Source organism: Macaca mulatta, chromosome 16 (assembly GCF_049350105.2).
Source record: "Macaca mulatta isolate MMU2019108-1 chromosome 16, T2T-MMU8v2.0, whole genome shotgun sequence".
Classification (NCBI taxonomy): Eukaryota; Metazoa; Chordata; class Mammalia; order Primates; family Cercopithecidae; genus Macaca; species Macaca mulatta.
In genome coordinates, this window is record NC_133421.1 from 69,294,992 (window position 1) to 69,301,197 (window position 6,206).

The window sequence follows — 6,206 nt, forward strand, 5'->3', positions numbered from 1 at the left end:
CCCTTTCAAGGAGCCTACAGCCAAGCTGTTCCTGCTTCAAGCCGAGGTGGGGACAAGATGACCTCCCCGTGCCCTTCCCTTGCATCAGAATCTGCTAGATGACCTTCTGCTTACAGGGTAAAGCCCAGATGCCTCCTGGGACAGACCAACCCCGTATGTGGCATCAACCCTCACCCAAGGTGCCTGGTGTTTGCAAATAGGCCAGCCTCTAATTCAAACGGCAGTTTTACCACGTGACTGCTGCCCACTGGTTCTGCTTGGGCCCTTGGCCCTGGCCCAGTGCCTGGCACGGCGTGGTGGTCAGCAAGTTGGGTGAAGAGAACACAGTGTCTCTGGCTGAGCCTTGGTGACCAGCAAGTCTGTTCATCCATGACCCGTTCCTGTGGAAGGGAACTGAGCCTAGTGGCCACTAGATGGCGGTGCTCAGCTGGTCAGGTGTGAGCGGCCACAGCCACCACAGTTTAGAGGCAGGGAGAAAGCCTGTCTGGTAGCTGCAGGTGGAGTTTTCTAAAACCCAGATTTGTTTCACCCAGAGGCATCACCCCCTTTGTTCTCTAGACTTGACTCTGACTGCTATAGCACTGTCCTCAAGGAGAGAGAGCAAAGCCTTGGCCACTCAATAGCTATGCAGTCTTTGATGACTTCAAGAACCTTGCCAGAGTCTTCATTTCTATGTCTGTAAAATGGGGATTCAGCCATGCCTGCTCCCCAGTTGTAAGAATAAAATCAGTGAAAGCTGGACACAGCAGGTGCTTGACAAATTAGAGCTTCCATTTCATAACACCTCCCAGGGGCTTTACCTATCGACATGTTAGGGGATCTTCGATGGGGTTGGCGGAGGGGCGGGAGCTGGGGCCTCTGAAGGGGCTCCTGTGTCCTGTTAACTACTTTGGGAGTAAGTGGACATCCCTCCCCCAAGAGCAGTTACTTGGCAGTGTGGACGGGACAGAGGGCAGCAGCTGGTGAGGCACGGGGGAGAGCCAGCACTGTCTACCCCCAGACCACGAGCTGGTGGTGGCTTCGTCTCCACAAGCAAGTTCTCTCTGCCGGCTCAGAGCAGAGACTGCTTTCCCACCTGCTCTCTTGGCTCTCTGACTCCCCCAGTGGGTGCTGTTTTCTCCACCCTCACCCCTCCCCATCCCTAGACTTGAGCCCACAACTCCATCCAGTTTGAAAAGCTCTGTGTGTCACTCTCTCTCGGGTGTGGGTCTCATTTGCATCTCAACCTGAAGCTTTACAAGGAGAGGGCCCGTGCCTTTCCCCCAACAGATGGGGACTTCCTGATGCTAGGACCTATGTCTTCCCAGCAAACTGGGGTCTCTCTAAAGACAGTGTTTCTCCCAATCCCAGGCTAAAGCACCCACAGGACAGGAGTCATCCTCTTCCTTTGGATAGGGGCTCCCGGGTTAGAACCCATGGCTCATTGTCAGATGGGAGCTCCTTGAGGGCAGGAGCTCCATTCTGTTGGAGAGGGGGCTGCCTCAGGGTAGGGCCCATTCCTTACCCGCATCCTCAGCCTGTGCCCAGCCAGGCTCTGCTGTCTAGAACCGACTCCTGTGGCTGCAGAATGGTTCCTGGCTGAACTCTGGGTCCCTTCCCCTTGCTCTTCCCTGGCCTTCTCAGCATTGGCTCACTCACCTTCACAGATCCCAGGCTGCTGCGCTGGGGTTGATAAGCTCAGGCCCATTCTTCCTTGCTTTTCCCCACCCAGCCAGGGCCTGCTCCAGCCTGCCCCCAACCTCCCAGCTTGTAACCCTGAGAGCAGCTTTTTAATTGCTTTCCCTGATCTGCTCTGTTCCCCACTCTCCTCAACCTCCCTGATTGGCTCCCTCTGGAGGGTGAAAGGCGGGGACCAGATGTGGCCCTGGTGGGAGGAGCGGCTGGCGGGTGGCCAACCCAGCAGTCCTCCAAATGGACAGGATGAGCCGGAGAACGGAGAACGGAGGCAGGAGGGCTGCATGCGAGCTGGGGGAAGCCCTCAGGGTGAGCTGGAAAACACAGCCACCATCTCTGGTGGGGCCCCTGTGGTGATTCCCCTGCCCCACATTCTTTTTTTTTTTTGAGGCGGAGTCTTTCTCTGTCGCCCAGGCTGGAAGTGGCACAATCTCTCGGCTCACTGCAGCTTCTGCCTCTCAGGTTCAAGTGATTCTCCTGCCTCAGCCTCCCAAGTAGCTGGGATTACACCATGCCCGGCTAAATTTTTGTATTTTTAGTGGAGACGGGGTTTTACCATGTTGGCCAGGCTGGTCTTGAGCTCCTGACCTCAAGTGATCCTCCCACCTCGGCCTCCCAAAGTGCTGGGATTACAGGTGTGAACCACCATGCCGGCCCCCACATTCTTTATCTCAAGCCCTCCTGGATCCTTCTTCACAAAGAACCATGGAAGAAGGGAAGATGACCATGAACCAAATTCTGCCTGGGAGCTGGGATGCTCCAGACATGACCAAGAGCCAAGGGGACATTCTTAGGGGAATCTGGGGGTCTGGGAGGCAGCACTCCTGAGTTAGTACCTCAAAGAGGCTCCCCAGGTGGTGATGAAGTCCCCTTTGTGGGCCAAGCTGAGAGCCATGTGTAAGGGGGACACAGAGAGAAAACCCAACCCCTTCTCCTTGGCAGATACCAACACTGATTGAGATTTTGGCTTACACTCAGGTGATAGGAACAGGTGCCATCCTGATTTTGTGCATGGAGGGACCATGTCTTGTTCTGTTTTCAGCCCGTGGCACTGAGCCTGGTTCTCTGAATTGGGCAGGATTTGTACCCCAGGGTGGGGACCCAAGTGTGAGCTGTGGGAACTGAGTCAAGCAAGGAGGTTGGCATAAAAGGCCTGGGGCATGAGGATTTCTAAACTCATAGAGGTGGAGTGAGAGGCTCTGCCAGGCCTTCGGGGTGGAAGAGGCAGGATGAGGCGGGGAGAGGGGGGCATTAGACAAGGCTGGGTCCTCAGCGGATGGGGAGCCATCGATTGCCGCTTCTCATGGATGACTCTTTACGTAAGAACAATCCAATCTGAGTCTCATCGCCGCCCACGGAGGTCAGCTGGGAGCTGGCTGTCAGCTTGCTGCACCCTGGAGCCCCTGCCAGCTCCCTGCGAAGCTCAAAGCACAGACCAGCCAAGCTGCCTCCTGGCATGGGGGACGCCACACTGCGAGCGAGCACTCTCAGCCCGACCTCCTGTGATTGAGGGCAGGAGCCGCACGTGCTTGACTCCATCAGCACAGAGTCTTTGTGAATTTAATGGGTCACCTGGGAGCACAGTTTGCACCACACAGCCACAAATGTTTGCCGAGTGAATGACCAGATGTAGAACACGCTTGTCAAGAGTGACCTCTTCCACTTGAGCTGCCCCCGGCCCAGGCAAAATTCTGCCCCATGCAACGGACCCTATTGGGTGAAGGTTGCCCTCCTGGCCCTCGTTACCAGCTGCCTTGCCCTGAGCCTGCTGCCTCCGCACTTGCAGGGGTGATGGTGATGATCAAATAAGATAATATATGTGAAAGCCCCGGGAAATGGCGGATGTTATTCAATTTGAATCCAACCAACACTCAGCAAGGCCTCCTGAGGTCAAGGCATCATGCCAGGGTGCTGGGGGCTATGATGATGTGAGTCTGTGACTGCTTCTCTGGAAATCATGGTACAGAGTGGGGGGAAACCTCATTAAGACTAATTGGAGGCCGGGCGTGGTGGCTCACGCCTGTAATCCCAGCACTTTGGGAGGCCGAGACGGGTGGATCACGAGGTCAGGAGATCGAGACCATCCTGGCTAACACGGTGAAACCCCATCTCTACTAAAAAATACAAAAAACTAGCCGGGCGAGGTGGCGGGCGCCTGTAGTCCCAGCTACTCCGGAGGCTGAGGCAAGAGAATGGCGTGAACCCGGGAGGCGGAGCTTGCAGTGAGCCGAGATCCGGCCACTGCACTCCAGCCTGGGCGACAGAGCGAGACTCCGTCTCAAAAAAAAAAAAAAAAAAAAAAGACTAATTGGAAAGGAGGGAACCCCAAGCACATGAAATGTCTGTCCTTTTCACTTCCCTCTAGAAGTGAGCAGACATTATTCACTTCTGGAGGAGAGCAGCTCGGTGTGAGGCAGAGAAGCAGACCTCAGATCCAGAACGCTTGAGTCTAACTCTGGGCAAGTTTTGTGACCCTTTCGGAGCCTATCATTATCTCCCTTATGAGGTGACGCAGCTCGGTGAAGGGCCTGGCAGCCAGTGGGTGCTCGATGCTCCTGGCTATTCTTTTCTCTACTCCAAAAAGGGCTCAGCGGCCAGGCACGGTGGCTCATGCCTGTAGTCCTAGCACTTTGGGAAGCCGAGGTGGGTGGATCACTTGAGGTCAGGAGTTCAAGACCAGCCTGGCCAACACGGTGAAACCCTGTCTCTACTAAAAATAGAGGTGTGAGCCAGGTGTGGTAGCTCACACCTGTAGTCCCAGCACTTCGGGAGACTGAAGCAGGAGAATCGTTTGAACCAGTGAAGCAGAGCTTGCAGTATAAATGGTGCGAGATCACACCACTGCACTACAGCCTGGGAGTTGCAGTGAGACTCTGTCTTAAAACAAAACAAAACAGAAACAAAAAGGGCTCAGAGCTGCAGGGCTGACCTGGTAGAGGCTGCTCCCCCAGAACAGCCAGGACTCAGTTGAAATTAGCCGCATTTATTTACGTGCTTCTTACAATGCTCTAAATACCTTTAACATGTTTGTTTTCAGAAGCAGGTTAAACACAGACTCCTGTAATTTTGTTTACACTATTAATTCATTCAGCCAACCATGTCTTCATGGGGAGAATGGAGGGAAACTTATGTGGCACTGTCGCACAATCCAAGGGAGTGGAGATGGAAGTCACGAACCAGGTAGAGGCATGGCGGCATAGCAGACTGCACTGGACTCAGGCCTGCGGGGTTTAGCTTGGAGCCTCACCTAAGACCTAGTGACCACTAAGAAGGCAGAACTCCTAGCAACCCACCCCCAAGGCTGGAGAAGGGTGGAAGAGACCTCCAGGTGCAATTACCCCCAAACCCACGGAGAAGAGGAGGCCCTTCAAGGTGTATTGGGCTGTGGAGTGAAGAGCCGGGCTCAGACCTCAGGCTCCAGGAGGAGGCAGAGTGAGAACTGTTTTCTGTATATACTCAGAAGTTTCCTGAGGTCTTAAGAGTAGGAAGGTGAGAAAGGGAAGGTGTTGCTATCCTATCTAGGTGTACAGAGAGACACACACACCAAGGATGGAGACGGTTTACTGTTATACCAAAAATATATGTATATATCTATATATATATATATGCAGAAATAAAGGATCAGAAGGCTATAAACCCAAGTATCATTAGCATTTGTATCTGGGTGCAGCATTAAGGCTGAATTCCCCTTTCTTTACACTTTTACACTGAACGTGTATCCTATTTACAATAGAGTGAAACAATAAAGCTGTCTTCATTTGGAAATCAAGGCACCATTATCATCCACATCTTCACCAGGACTGTGGTTGGGGACTGAGGGGAGTAGGGATGAAGATGTCCGTCTCAGAAACCAGGAAGAGCCAAGCTGCGACTCCCCGCTCCCCAACCCATCCTCACTCCTCCTCCACTGCCCATGGCCAACACTGTGGGGCCTGTGTTAGAGACAGGTGGGGAAAAGAGCCCAAGAGCCGTCTGCCTGCACAGAGGGCATCATAAATGAGAGGGGAGGCCGGGCGCGGTGGCTCATGCCTGTAATCCCAGCACTTTGGGAGGCTGAGGCAGGTGGATCACGAGGTCAGGAGATTGAGACCTTCCTGGCTAACACGGTGAAACCCCGTCTCTACTAAAAATACAAAAAAATTAGCTGGGTGTGGTGGCGGGGGGACCTGTAGTCCCAGCTACTAGGGAGGCTGAGGCAGGAGAGTAACCTGGGAGGTGGAGGTTGCAGTGAGCCGAGATCATGCAACTGCACTCCAGCCTGGGTCACAGAGCAAGATTCTGTCTCAAGCAAAATAAAAATTAAAAATGAGGGGGGAACATGGCAGCACCTTTAAAACAGCAACATGGGTCAGGCGCGGTGGCTCACGCCTATAATCTCAGCACTTTGGGAAGCTGAGGCAAGCGGATCACCTGAGGTCAGGAGTTCAAGACTAGCCTGGCCAACATGGCAAAACCCCATCTCTATTATACAGATGAAAATTAGCTGGGCATGGTGGCGGGCACCTGTAATTCCAGCTACTTGGAAAGCTGAG